Source organism: Magnolia sinica, chromosome 2, assembly GCF_029962835.1.
Source record: "Magnolia sinica isolate HGM2019 chromosome 2, MsV1, whole genome shotgun sequence".
NCBI classification, from domain to species: Eukaryota; Viridiplantae; Streptophyta; class Magnoliopsida; order Magnoliales; family Magnoliaceae; genus Magnolia; species Magnolia sinica.
The window spans coordinates 46,836,780-46,852,414 of record NC_080574.1 but is presented as its reverse complement, the minus strand read 5'-3'; positions in this window follow the sequence as shown (position 1 = coordinate 46,852,414).

Below are 15,635 nucleotides of genomic sequence, written 5' to 3'. Positions count from 1 at the left end.
AAGATTTGAGATTTGTCCGCGAGTGGCAACTGCTTTTTTATTTTTTATTTTTTTTGCCAAAATTCCAGTAGGATTGGGTCGACCCAAAGACTCAGGCAAGTCTTTACTTGATATTTAGTAGAAGAAATGTGAGATATTTATTTAAAATAGACAGTATCAGATATATAAACTAAAATAGCAAAAATGTAAGCAAGAAAGTGCATGGTGGGCTTGTAGAGCTAGTCTTGGTTTACTTTTGATAATTAGTTACCAGTTTGGCTTTGACCAGACGAGTGACTCGGTCGAGTCAGTGAGTTTTAGAACTATGGCGTGGTGAGCCAGATGAGCAGTCACAATCTCATACAATATGCATTGCGTAGAAACCTGTCCCTATGCAAGTCTGCTGCCTTGCTTGTTTAAAGCTTGAATGATAATATTCATTTGTCGGCTGTTGTTAACTCATTTTCTTTTTGTGTTGCTTACTCAACACAACAATGGAGATGTCGATTGCCTGCCAAAACATCTGCAGGAAGTTCCTGTGGTGGGAAGCTAGTTGGGGCCCACTGCGATGTTTGTGAGAAATCCACGTCTGTTTTGCTAGCTCATGTTAGGACATGATCCCAAAGATGTGGCAGATCCAAAACTCAAGTGGGCCACACTATAGGAAAAAGTGGGGAGGGAAATGCCTACTCTTGAAACCTTCCTGGGTCCATCATGATGTTTATATGCCATCCAAACTGTTTATAAGGTCATTCCCACTTTGATGAACTGAAAACTCAAAAATAGTAGCCTGATCTAAAACTTTCATGGCCCACAAATGTTTCAACAGTCGGCATTTAATCCCCACTTTTTCCAGTTTTGTGGCCCATTTGAGTTTTGGATCTGCCCTAATTTTGATCTCGTTCCATAAATGAGCTGGCAAAACAGATGAATGGGGTGGATTTCTCACAAACATCACAGTGGGGCCCACCTAGTTTCGTACCCGACGAACTTCCTGGGTCAGGGTAGCAGGCAATCTGCAACCCTGAACGATCACTTCAGCATGAGCTATACGATTACATCTCTCAAATGATGCAGTCGGGTTCTCAAAATTTTTTAAAATGTTAGATATATTCGGGACTTTATGCCTCTAAAAAATTTCCCAAGTAAAAATACAAACAAGTTGAACGGCCCACTGGTAGAGTGTAACTCGGTTCAAGTCATTCCAAGTTGACTGAGTTAATGAGCTAACTCAACCAGTCTTTCCAAGTAGGAACTGAGTCAAGTTATCAATGAGTTTCTCATTGACTCGGCTCGATCTGAGCCGCACACTGGGTGCGACCAACCGATAGTGAGTTGCCTATTAGGTGTCCCACCTTATCATTTCCCCATGCATTATTGCTTGCTTATAGATGAGTAAAATGCCCTCCTTTAGTTGAGATGGGCCGGATAGCTGTGCGGGGTCAAATGTGACAATGGAAGGACATTAGGTTAACATTGTTTATTGGGCTTTACCTGTGGGCCCAGGGAAGGAGGTTCTATGAATATTGTTAATTAGGGTTTCCCATGAAGGCTTGAGGAACGTTCCACTAAGCGCTTGCAATCGATGAAATCCAGCATATAAGCTACTTTGTCTAACATCTTGGATTATCTGGGCTTTGGCTTAAAATCATTTTATTTATTAAGATTAGCTTGTTAGTACCCACAACACTGTCAGTACACACCCTACACTCCAATGTTAGCCACCTCCACTGGATAATCGATACTAAGACCTCATAGTTGAAACGAGGTTATCTTCACTCAGTCTACCACTTAAGCTACGGATCAGGGTGTTGCTTTGCTTTGCTTGTACACGTGTGATTGTGTATGGTCTTTTCGAACCCTAGTAAGACCCCTACTAGAGGTGTACATGACACCTCTCTGTACCTTCTTCTACCTGAGATAGATTGACGAGGGATCTCCTAACTTAAAGGATCATTGTGGACGGTCGGATCAATTCTACATTGCGTCCAATCAAGCCAGGTAATATACAAATAATTAAAAAAAATAAATAAATTATTTGCATCAATTAAAAATATGATATAATTAACTCGGGAGATCCTTTGGGACATTATAAGATGGATTTTTTGAAAATTGTTTGTTTTGTGGTGCATATAGGTGAAACTATGTATTATGGCCCGTTTGGATGACCGAATACGGTTGTAATGTGTAGTTAACGCACAGCTATCGATGCATTAACTACGATTGGATATCCATCAAACGCAGGTCTCTGCTGCGGAAACGGATTGGCTACTCCCCCTGTCACCAGCCAATGGCTGATGGTCGGTGCTCTGTGGGCCCCACCATGATGTATGTGTTTCATCCATGCCGTCCATATATATTTTTCTAGATCATTTTAGTGTATGAGACCAAATATGAGGTATACCACAATCTCAAGTGGACCACATTAAAGGAAATAGTGTTGAATGAATGTCGACCATTAGAAACTTTTTGAGGCCCTAAAAGTTTTGGATCAAGCTGATTTTTCTTCTTCTTTTTTTTTTTTTTTAAAAATTTCCATTCATCCGGGTCTGTATGACCTAATCAACAGATTGGATGTCAAATAAACAGTCCACTGGGCCTTTGGAGGATTTCAATGGTGGATATCCAATCACTATTGTTTCCTGTGGTGTGGTCCACCTGAGATTTATATCCCTCTAATTTTTGGAATCAAGCCCTAAAGTGATCTGTAAAAATGTATGAACGGATTTGATGAAACACATACATCATGGTGGGGCCCATGTAGCACCGACCATCAGCCACCGGGCTGGTGGCAGGGGAGTAGCCAATCTGTTTCCGAATCCGGGGTCATTCCTTCTCCTCCCTTCAAATCTCTGTCCGGAGATACGAGATGACAATTGAAGGAAGAAGAGGATTGCGTACTGAGTAACTCACTAAGCTAAGTGTACTGCGTAAACTATGTGGGGTCCACCGTGATTTATGTATTTTATCAATTCTGTCCATCCATTTTAACAGATAATTTTAGGACTTTACCCTAAAAATGAAGCATATCTAAACCTCAACTGGTTCACACCATAGGAAACAGTGTCAATTGAACATTTACCGTTGAAAATTTCATGGGGGCCACATAAGTTTTGGATCAAGCTTGTATTTGTTTTTTCCCTTCATCCATGTCTGTGTGATCTTATGAACAGTTTGGATGAGAAATAAACATCATTGTGGGCCCTAGAAAGGTTTCAACGGTGGAAGTCATTATTCCAACTGTTTCCTATGGTATAGTCTACTTGATCTTTGCGTATGCTTAAATTTTTGTCTCAACCCCTAAAATAATATGGAAAAATGGATGGACCGCGTGGATAGACCAGATACATTCACGCTAGGCCCAACAGAGTTTACTTAGTACGATATGAGCGTACTGAGTAACTCATTACGCAATCCGATTTCACAATTGAAGTGGATTGCGTAGTGAGTCACTCACCACGCTTATCATACTAAGTAAGTTCAGTGAGGTCCATCATGATTTATGTGTTTTATCCGCTCCATATATCTATTTTTTCAGATAATTTTAGGGCTTTAAACCAAAAATTAAGCATATACAATGTTCAAATGTATCATACCACACGAAATGGTTGAATTGAATGTCTACCATTGAAAATTTATTGGTGGCCATGAAAGTTTTGGATCAAGCTTATGTTTGTGTTTTCCCTTCATCAATGTCTATACGATGTTATGAACAGTTTGGATGACAAATAAACATCATTGTAAGGCATAACAAGGTTTTGATAGTGGAAATCGTTATCCCCACTGTTTTCCTGTGGTATGATAATCTTGGATATGCTTCAATTTGTTAGGGGCCTTGTACAAAACCTTAGGATCTAGCCTCCCGGAACAAATCGGAATTATGAGATAATAAAGTAATGAAATAAATCAAAGCACAAACAACACCACACAAGAGATTTTTACGTGGAAAACCCTCTAAGAGGTAAAAACCACGGGACATCGTCCAAATCAACAATCTACTATGAAGTAGAACGTTACAACCTTCTTTACTCACGCAGGAGTGGATAAACAATAAGAGAAACAAATAAAATTGAGAGATCTCACCGATTACGAGGACATAGAAGTGTTGAGATGTTGATTGCACAGTAGATCACCTCCACGAGCATAACTTCCCTTCTACAAGCTTCCTCTCTCTCTTTCTCTCTCTCTCTCACACCTTTGATAGCCCTAAAGCCTTTAGCAAACCCTTGCAAAGCTTTAGGAAACCTTCTTGCATTACCTCTTAAATACCCCAGAAAACCATACAGACCTCCTATTTATAGTTTAGGAAACTCTCTTTAACATCCTTGCGAAAATCGCCTCAAAAATCCAAATCCCGCATAAAATCGGACTCAAATATGCGTAACCAGGACCGGTCGTGCAGGCTATAGGACTAGTAGAGCACTGTTCACTCGACCGGTCGAGCAGGCTGCAGGACTGGTCGAGCAGCGAAGGAATTCTACTATTTGTGGCATCCGAACTACACCTCATCTCCTCTGACCTAAGGAGGAAAACCTCATCAAATCTCCCCCTTTCCGACTCAGGAGGAATTCACCTTCTTCAAGCTAGTCAGGTTTCTATAAACCTTAAACTTGCCCTTGAGCAAAGCCTTGGTCATCATGTCTGACCCATTATCATCCGTGTGGACCTTCTCAAGCTGTAACACCTTCTGTTCCAAAGTATCCCTAATACAGTAATATCGAATTTCTATGTGCTTCGACTTGGAGTGCTAACTTGGATTCTTGCTCAAGTGTATAGCATTTTGACTATCATAATAGACCACATGCTGCTCCTGCTTCAGGCTAAGTTCCTGTAAGAACTTCTTCATCTAAATCATCTCTTTACATGCCTCTGTGACTGCAATGTACCGGCCTCTATCACCGATAATGTTACTACCTTCTGTAGTTTGCTTTGCAAAGAAACCACTCTCCTGCAAACGTGAATATGAACCCCGATGTAGACATCCTGGAGTCTATGTCGCTCGCCATATTTACGTCTGTATAGCCCTCTAACACAGGTTTTTCATCACCATAACATAGGCTCAACCTGGATGAGCCTCTTAGATACCACAGTATCCACTTTATCATATCATAGGTGTGGTTCTTATGCAAGGATCTCATCTCCTCTCACATAACTCTCAATCACTCCCCCTTATGCTCGTCGACTAGGGCCTCAAAATAATCTTCTGGCTCTCCCCCATCAGTCAACATAATGTACTCATGCGGCGAATACCTCTTGGACGGTTGTCTATCGTTAGATGACCTCCTCACATGTGGCTCAACAGGTGGATCAAGTGGGGGTTGCTCCCCTAGTCCATCTTCTAAAGGAACTCCCTCGTCCTCTACACTTTACTGTACTCCCCTGTCATCAGGCACCATAGGAGGAATAATTGGATCCATGTCCTCTAGCTCACCTGAACTAGATTGGTTCTTCTCTAGCTTACCAATGTCTTCTATACATTAATCTTCAAAGAAATTCACATCTCTGCTCCTGATGAGCTTCTTATCGGTCAGATCCCATAATCTGTTACCGAACTTTTCATCACCGTACCCCAAGAACACACACTGCTTGATCTTCATATCGAGCTTGGACCTCTCATTCTTTGGTGTGTGAATGGATGCCTGCATCTAAATACCTTGAGATGACTGTACAATGGATCCTGTTCAGTTCACACCTTCTCAGGTACTTCTCTATTCAACGGGGCTGATGGAGACTTGTTTATCAAATACACCGCTGTGTGCATTGCTTCTCACCAGAACGTCTTGGACAATTTCGCATGGGATAACATGCATCTGATTGTCTTTACAATGGTGCGATTCATTTGCTCAGCCACACCATTATGCTTGGGGGTCTTGGGAACCGTCTGTTCATGCCGTATACCTAGAGACTTACAATACTTATGAAAGTCATTAATGTATTCACCACCATTGTCAGTGCAGATGCACTTCAATGATCCACCTGTCTCTCTCTCGACCATAGCATGAAACAATATAAACACACCAAAGACCTCGTCCTTGGATTTCAAAGTATAAACCCAAACCCTCATAGATGCATCATCTATAAAAGTAATGAAATACAATGCCCCACCTAAGGTTTTTATCCTCATAGGACCACAAACATCAGAATAAACCGAATCTAATGCATGCACTTTGTTAACATGAGAAACAGTTTTAACGAATGAAACTCTTACTGTTTCCCTGATAAACAATCAAGACAAGTTTTGAGAGGTATACCTATCATGTTTAGAAAGAGCTGCTTCCTCGCTAGTAGATGAAGCCCTTTTTCACTCATGTGGCCTAGACGCTTGTGTCACATGTCAATAGCTGAATCTTCCGCTGCATTCAACCCACTCTTGCACAGACTAACACTTGCCTTGTAAAGGGTGTAACACTTCATTCCTCTGGCTACAATCAATAAACCCTTGATGAGTTTCCATTGCCCACCAGCAAACTGACTTTCATAGCCATCATCATCTAACCTTCCCATCGACATCAAGTTGAGGTAAAGGTCTGAGATATGCCTCACATCCCTGAGAACCAAAGTGCAGCCCACATCGGTCTTCACATAAATATCACCGACCCCTATGATCTTCAATATGCTAGAATTTCCCCATCTTCACGGTCCCATAATCACCTGACTTGTAGTTTGTGAAGAAGTCCCTTCATGGAGTCGCATGAAAAGAAGTTCCCGAGTCAATCACCCAGTTGGTGTCCTGACTCGTAGCCGTGAGACATATATCGTGATCTCCTGAAAGAATAACTAGAACGTCGCCATCTAAAGCGATCGTAGTGGAATCTGATTCATATTCCTTCTCCTTTCATTTTCCTTTCTTATCGTTCTGATTTTTACGACATTCATACTTATAGTAGCCTTTCTTGCCACAATTCCAGCATTTAACATCTTTCCTTATACTCGACTTGCCTCTTAATTTATCTCAGGCCTCCCGCCCTTCCCGTCCTTTCCTCTCCCCCGTTCCTATGTCACAAGGGCCTCTTGCTGAGTAGACCCCTGAAACTTCCTCCTTCTCTCCTCATTGAAGAGATAGCTAGTAACCTGTTCTATGAAAATCTTTCCGTCAGGCGCGGAGTTACTTAGAGACACCACCAATGTCTCCCAACTATCAGGTAATGAACTAAGCAATAACAAAGCTTGCAATTCATCATCTAGGACCATCTTCATAGAGGAGAGTTGGTTCACTATATTGCTAACCTCATTCATGTGCTCGGCCACAGAAGCACCACCTTTCAACTTGAGATTCACAAGTCACCTTATCAGAAAAATCTTATTACCAGCTGTCTTTCTCTCATACAGCCCTTCCAATTTCAGCCATAGGCTAGTGGCTGAGGTCTTCGTAGACACATGGCGGAATATGGAATTGTCCAACCATTGTCTAATAAACCTCACTACCTTTCGGTCCATCTTCTTCCAATCATCATTAGACATATCCTTGAATTTTGCTGATACACCTAAAATTGGAGAATATAAGTCCTTGTAATAAAGCAAGTCCGCCATCTTAGCCTTTCATATGGTCCAGTTAGAACCATTGAGGCTGAACATCCTTAGTGAGCCACCTTCTATAATTCAAAACTGATCCTACCCGTTCAATAAACTTAGCTTTGATACGACTTTGTTGGGGGTCTTGCATAAAACCTTAGGATCTAGCCTCCTAAAACAAATCAGAATTATAGGATAATAAAACAATGAAATAAATTAAAGCATAAACCACACCACATAAGAGATTTTTACGTGAAAAACCTTTAAGAGGTAAAAACTATGAGACCTCATCCAGATCAACAATCCACTATAAAATAGAACGTTACAACCCTCTTCACTCATGCAAGAGTGGATAAACAATAAGAAAAATAAAGAAAACGGAGAGATCTCACCGATTACGAGGACATAGAAGAATTGAGATGTTGATTACACAGTAGATCACCTCCACGAGCATAACCTCCCTTCTGCAAGCTTCCTCTCTCTTTCTTTCTCTCACACCTTTGATGGCCCTAAACCCTTTAACAAACCATTGCAAAGCTTTAGGAAACCCTCTTGCATTACCTCTTAAATACCCCAGAAAACCCTACGGACCTCCTATTTATATTTTACGAAACTCTCTTTCGCACCCTTGCGAAAACCACCTCAAAAATCCGAATCCCGCACAAAATCGGACTCAAATCTGCGTAACCAGAACTGGTCGTGCAGGTTGCAGAACTGGTCGAGCACAGTTCACTCGAATGGTCGAGCACTGTTCGCAGAGCTCGCTGGACTTTGAGTTGAGTGCCCCAGGACTGGTTGAGCACTGTTCACTCGACCGGTCGAGCAGGCTGCAAGACTGGTCAGCTCGGGAATTCCACTATTTGTGGCATCTGAACCGCACCTCATCTCCTCTGACCTGAGGAGGAAAACCCCATCACAATTTTGGTATCAACCCCTTAAATTAGATGGACAGTGTGGATAGACTACATACATTCAAGGTGGACCTAACTGAGTTACTCAGTTGGAGTATGCAATCTGATTTCGATGACAATGGTACATGGCGGAGCCGTGTTTGTGGGGGTGAATCACGCTTTAAGGACAACCAGCCCGGTGAAACAAAGAAAATGATTTTACTTTTAATTTTTATTTATTTATTAATTTTCAGTATTTCCAACATATTTCACAACAATCATGTGGAGGATGCATGCACGGAAAAATTACTTCTTTTTCCTTCCTACATTCCTTTCTCTTTTCCTTGAAAACTCTCTTCAAGTATGATGATTAATTGATTAAGCGTCAATAAAATGGCTTATTAGCATGTAGCAGAGGCATGCATCTGTTCAATCGGGGCTTCCACATGCTAAATCGATTGCATGCATGTTTGGAAGAGAGATGCATATCTTTCATCATGCACCAAGGCATGCATTTGTGAGACAACGCAATTGTGGATAGGTTTTTGAAACAAAGGTTGCATGATCATACAAATTATTCATGCATGAAATATTAAAACCTCCCTTCTCACCACTTTTAAAAGCCCCATTCTACAATGACAGATAATTGGGTAATCTTCTTTTATATGGTATAAAATGGCTTTGATGATATGGAATAGGCATGCATGTGATAAATCGAGGCTTGCACTTGCTCAATCGATTGCATGCATATAGTTTGGAAGACCACAAGCATGAGTTAAATAATGCACTAAGGCATGCATGTGCAATGAAACCCTGTGATAAATCGAGGCTTGCACTTATGCATGAAATTGAAACCTCCCTTCTCATCAGTCTTCAAAGCCCTAATCTACAATGATGGACAATGGGGTAATCTATTTTTATTATATTATATAAATGGCTTGATGCATAATAGGCATGCATTGTGACACCCGGTACCTTTTAGTACTTGGGGTATTACCATGAAGACCTAACCGAGCATAAACACATTAAAATTAATGTCAACATTCACACACTCTAGCTTAAATTTGACCGTTGGGAGTGATCAACAACATAAATCAAAACATTCGTCTATTGGTTTTGAAGGTAGGCATTCATATCATCTGAGAAACCCGTTTTTTTAGGGTTTTAATCTCCTTGATAAACAAATCAAACCATCCATTAACAACATTAAATTCTGGATCATCAGATCCATCGTTCAACGTGTTCTTAACAACTTAATGATCAAACCAGACCTAAACCGTACAAGCTAACTAATTAACACTTAACCAACCGTTAAATTCCCTTTAGAATTGACTGGGAATCCATAGGAAACCTGAATATCATATATAAGGATGATCTGATCATCTGATCGAAAGAAGTCCACAATAAAATCAAAAAATCACTAGGTAAGGCCCATCTGAGTTTAGAATCTGCCTCATCCTTTGGGTTGGGATCCTAAATTGAGCTGGCGAAATGAATGAACAACCTGGATCCATCAGGACATCACCATTGCCCCCACATCTGCTGTGTGAGTACAACCAGCAAGCATACACCCTTGCTGCACCGAATCGGTCAGCCTGGTAAAATCGGGTTTGACCCTCAAAATACGAAAGAGGAAAGTCTCTCCCTCCTTTTGAATTTCTCCCGCCTGCAACGGACGAATGGACAACGTCCATTTGGCTTACCATGATCATCCATTTGGATGATTTGAACCGTCTATCCGGCTTGGAGGGGAATTCCAACCAAACCTTGCGTAGGTCCGCACATTTTCGCACATATACGTACTCAGGATGTCTGACAAAAATAGAGTTGTGTGCGATATTTTTTGAAAATGAAAATTCTATTTTCAGTGTGATAAGCTGGCAATCCATGCACCCTCTTTCCTTTCCATCTTAGCCATTCACCACAACACAATCCTAGCCCTCAAGTTAGAGCAACGTGATTTAGGGATTCCTCTATACCAAGGAGAAAACAACAGCTAGTTTTGTTGTGCCAGCTGCCCACAACCATCTCCCAAAAATAATTTTTTCCTTCGGATGGTGAAATTACTCGTTTTACCACTTAACAAAGTGAATCCATGATTTCATGTGTCTCTCAACCACTAAGATCACTCCATATGGCATGTTTGCCTTTAAAGTAACTACTTATTATAAAAAAAAACCAGGCTATGCTCTATAAATAGAGGCTCACCCCTCTCATTTTAACACACTTGATAGTTAGTTCTCAACTTACAACACTTAAGGCTTGAGAGAGTGAGAGTGAGAGAATAGTGGGAGAATAAGAGTGTCCATATACCCCATCTCAACCATCTAAGTCTTTCAACCCGGTTTATACAAGCATATAAGTCATCTCTATAATTTAAGATCGACAGAGTAGAGTTGAGATTTGAGATTATGATAAGTTCATCTTAGGAAGTGTCCTGGCTCTCATTTCCTCTTCCCACATCTTCATGTGTATGGGCAGCTGTCCAACTGTTTATTATTATTATTATTATTTATAATATTTGTACTTGCACATCCTCCCTCTCATACAGGCCATGCTTATAGTTTAAGTAACACTTGATTGTATGCTCTACACTTTGTTGAACTTTCAGATCTTGTTGTATCAGAAGTTAGGCATTGTTTGAACATTTTTTTTTTCTTATTTACTTTTTAGTGCATTATATTTGTCATTTTTTCTCCTTTATAGCTATTTTCTTCTCCAATTCAACGTAGGTACTCCTTGGTGTAGGTTTGAGTAGTGATTTACTAGTCAGTTTCAACATTGTCAACAATCGTCTAGACGGTTAGTATAAGACCATTTGGAACCTTGAAAATTTAAAAATAAAATAAAAATTTGTAAAATAGAGACAACACACAAGTACGGGCGAAGAAGGGTGCCTAATCCCTTCTCCATCATTGATGTCTTTACGTAAAATTTCCAATTGTAAACATTATCCAAGAGTCATCTTAATTGGGGGATCTCTGGTCTCCAACTTAAGGTGATTTTACTGGTGTAGTTGACCATAAGGCTCATATGGGCTAGTGAAAATTCCAAGCTTTGTAAGTGCATTAAGGCAATCTATATATTGCACAAGCCACACTCTTGAGTGCGTGCATGACCACCTTGCGTAGAGAGTGTTAATACAAAACCTTAGAGATGTTGTGTGCTTAACATATGGTTTCATAGATGACATGCAAAATATAATTGATATTGTGCCTTGTTGATTTGTCAGAGATAATGAAAAAGTTTAAAGCGCATTATGCAAATGATTACTATACATGCTATGATGCGAATAAGTTGTCTTATGATAAGCGTTGTATGGGCATAATAGCTTTGGTATGCACTAATCATAAATACCCCTCAAATATCCTAGTCCTTAAGAAATGATGTTTACTACCACCCATATATAATAAGAGCAATAACTTTAATGGGTTCCCTATAGTGTACACGTGTACATAATTTAAAGCTAGACATGAATGCCTTAGTGGGAGGAACTAGGCACCATGGTTACCCATGCATATAAGAGGGCATTTTTTATTAGAATTACCTAGGATCTTAGCCCACTTAGTAAATACTATGCTTCTAGTGATGATATCTTAGGTGCTCAATTGATTATTTCACTTATATGATAATATTGTCAGCTTATTGTAATAATAACCCTAAGTGCAAGGCTACGATGTAGTGATAACTCAGTGAGACCAAGGTCGTACCCACATGGACTTGCTATTATGTCATTTCTAGAATACGTTAGAACTAGAACTAGAATCAAAACTAATGACTAAAGTATGGATAAAAGAGATCAATTATGAAAGAAACTATCAAAGATAAACTACTAGAGTACCAAGGATCCACTTATAGCTTCCTTAATATTACTTTACTTAATTTAATAGGATTACACAACTAGAATCAAAGTCTTATCCTATCTAGCCGGATAATAGAGCAGTTAATTCATCATTCATATAGTTCAAAACATATTTGAACTTTCATTGAATTGATTCCCTCATAAAGCATCAGCGTACTGATCGCAGGGAATTTAAAGCATCTGTCATGCCCGGAGTCAATGATAGATCAATGAATTTTACGGATCAAATAATTGTAAAACATGTAAGAACATATAAAAAATTTGCCAAGCATCCAAAGTGCCTAAAGTCGACAATGGATCAAAGTACAAAAAAAATTTCTCTTCATTCAAACCAAAATCAATGAACTGTTTAACATTAAAACTAAATAACTTAAATCAAAGTAAAATAAATATTAATAAAAATTATAAGCTTCACCTCTTATCTCTAGATAAGAGATTAGCCAACCATAAACATGATTGAACTATAACTCTTATATAAAAAAAAACATAAAAACTAACCAGAATTGAAGGATTGAAGAGGAGGAATGACTCGTTAAAGCTCCATAATTCTTTGCTCTACTCATTCTACCCTAATTCATGTATAGAAACACTTAAAACATTCATTTAAATAGGTTTGATTTGCACAGACTTTAAAATTGACACAATTTTATATAGCTATTGCAGCTTCGATGGCATCGATGAGTCTGAGTGAAATTGAAAAACCATCCAGCAACAAAATTTTGAATCTGTATATTTTTTTCGTTGGCATTGAGCCTCCTTCAATGGCATCAAACATCTCCTCAATGGGATTGAAGAATGCCCAATTCTGTCTATTAAGTAAATTGGGTTTTTCTGAATTTTACGATGAGATCGAAGTGGCTTTGATGTCATTGAACGCTTACTTTGATGGTGTCAAAGGTGTTTTCGATGACATCGAACAATCGAGTTCTGCAGTTTTGATTTTTTTTCACTTTGCGACTTTGATTTTCTTCATTTTTCACTTGGTTTCCTTGGATATTGGACTCTTGAATTCTTCAATCTTGACCTCCATAGATCCAATCCTCCAATTGGTAATTCTTTAAATATTAAATCCATGCTTTAAGTATCATTCTTTCCTTAGCTCTCAAAATCACCTTGTAAGAGAAAACATGTGTAATTAGATCAATTAAGTGCATTCATGTTCTTAAAACCAATGCATAACAAGGGAAAAATATACAATATTTCACTCTTAACACTTATTATGTGATATGCTAGTGAGTTACGAGATGATTCAAGTGTTCAAGATGCACATGATGTTATCAATAGATCATGGGATTCTTAATCGAACTGGTGGGTGATTCGGTTTTTCTTTATCAAAAAAGTTTTAAAAGGCAAAGGTGTGAATGATAATTGTGGAACTAGTATGAGACACAACTGTGTGTATTGAATAGTGAGACTTACCACGAGAAAGATTTAGTGGGCTATGAGAAGAAAAGTTTGATTCCTTAACCCTATTAGGAAGTCCTCTTTGACATGTTTGCTTAATGGATTTGAGCATAAATTAAATTTAGGGCAAGTGAAAGATTGTTGCATTGGTTTCCTGAAAAACCAATGTGTACTCCAAATCCCCTGGTCGTATGAATGTAATAGGGTCAAGCTATGATGTAGATCATGATGACCAAATGTCTTTGTGGATAAGTAGTGGTGCCTTAGTTAATTAGTGGTATCTTCTTCAACATATTTGAGTATGAGTTATGTAGAGGATTGGTTCCTTCATATATGCTTAAGAACTTGAGATTGGACATATGGTCATTGATCTTGGAGAGTTGTGGCCTATGGATGTTAGTACCCTAATGTACCATGATTATCATATGTGTTTGGTACACACCTATGTGCATCACATTATAAGATGTATGATCATCCCATGTGAGGGAATTAACTTGGGTCAAAATGAACAATCTCCACCATTAGGACCAACTTAGTGTCAGTGTATCATTTTTCCTTTACCCAATATAAGAGTGTATGTGTGACATGAACATAGGATTAATGGTAGGTCCTTTGAAAGCTTACATTAGTAGGATCAAAATAAAGTCTGTAGTTTGGAGGCCGATCAGTGTGAACAATGATCAATTGGTGATTAGAACTTGATGATGCATGAAAGATGATCATTCCTTATATGTGAGGATGTTTAAGGGTCACAATCCTAAGTGGTTGGCTTTACCTCTTCTTAAGGGCCATTAAAAGTAGATGTAGGTGGGCACTTCCATCAGGAGTTGTTTATTCTTGCACGAGTTAATAAGGGATCCTTCAGATTTACCTAAGGACACATGTATATGGATAGATTTGATTAGATCGAGACTCATCTAGTGATTTTATTGCTGGACAAAGCACTAAAAAAGTTTTTAATGGATTTTTGAAGGTTTTCAATTATTGATGTTTTATTTATAGCTATTAAAATGTTTTTAATCACACTTGATGAAGATCTGATGGTCGAGATATGATGGTTGATTATTTAACACCAACGGATATAAATATTTGGTGGATGGCTATGATATTGGAAGGATTGGATCATGATAGATGCATGGATAATGTGTTTAACGAGCTTCCTTTATAGTAGGATATGCTGAAGTTTATTGGGTGGTGGAGCACCATATTTAGGTGCACCCTTGAAACTAGGGGTGTTAATGGGTAGGGATTGGGCTTTCCAAAAGTAGAATTTTGAATAGGCCTGGTCTAAAACAGTTCAAAATCCATGCTGTGACCAACCCCAAGCTCAGCCCATTGATAGTGTGTCTTGAAACCCTGACATCTCCTTATATATGTGATCATGTTCCTGAGAGGAGGGTGCAACTAAAGAGCCCTGGACATCCTTCCCTTAACATCACTTGTAGAGAAGAGAAGAGGAGAGAGAGAGAGAGAGCCTTGATGAAGTTTTCTCCCATCTTCATCTCTTTACAAACGTGTTGATCATGTGTGGTACACTTGTGTGGACAATGTGTGTCTTCCTCGACCCCTAACAGAGGCGTTGACAATGGCTCTCTATGCTTTTATGTTCACAACCCCAAGTGTAGGGTTGCAATGTAGTAATAACTCAGTAAGACCAAGGTCGAATCCACAGGGACTAAACTTGTACGTATTCTGAAATAACTAAAACTAGAACTATAAAAAGATCTAATCTAAATATGGAATAAAGAAGAATAATTGTGAATAAAGTTAATTAAAACTTATGAATTTAAAGGTGGGAACTACGGTGCCAAGGATCCACTTGTATCTATCAAGATGCTACCTTGCTTGATTTAAAGAACACAATTGGAATTGGAGTCCTATCCTATCCAATTGGAAGATAAAGTAATTAAATCAAATCTGAACTTTCATTGACTTAATTCTTAATGGAAGAGAATTGTGATGAGTGGAAGGAATTTCATCACCCTACC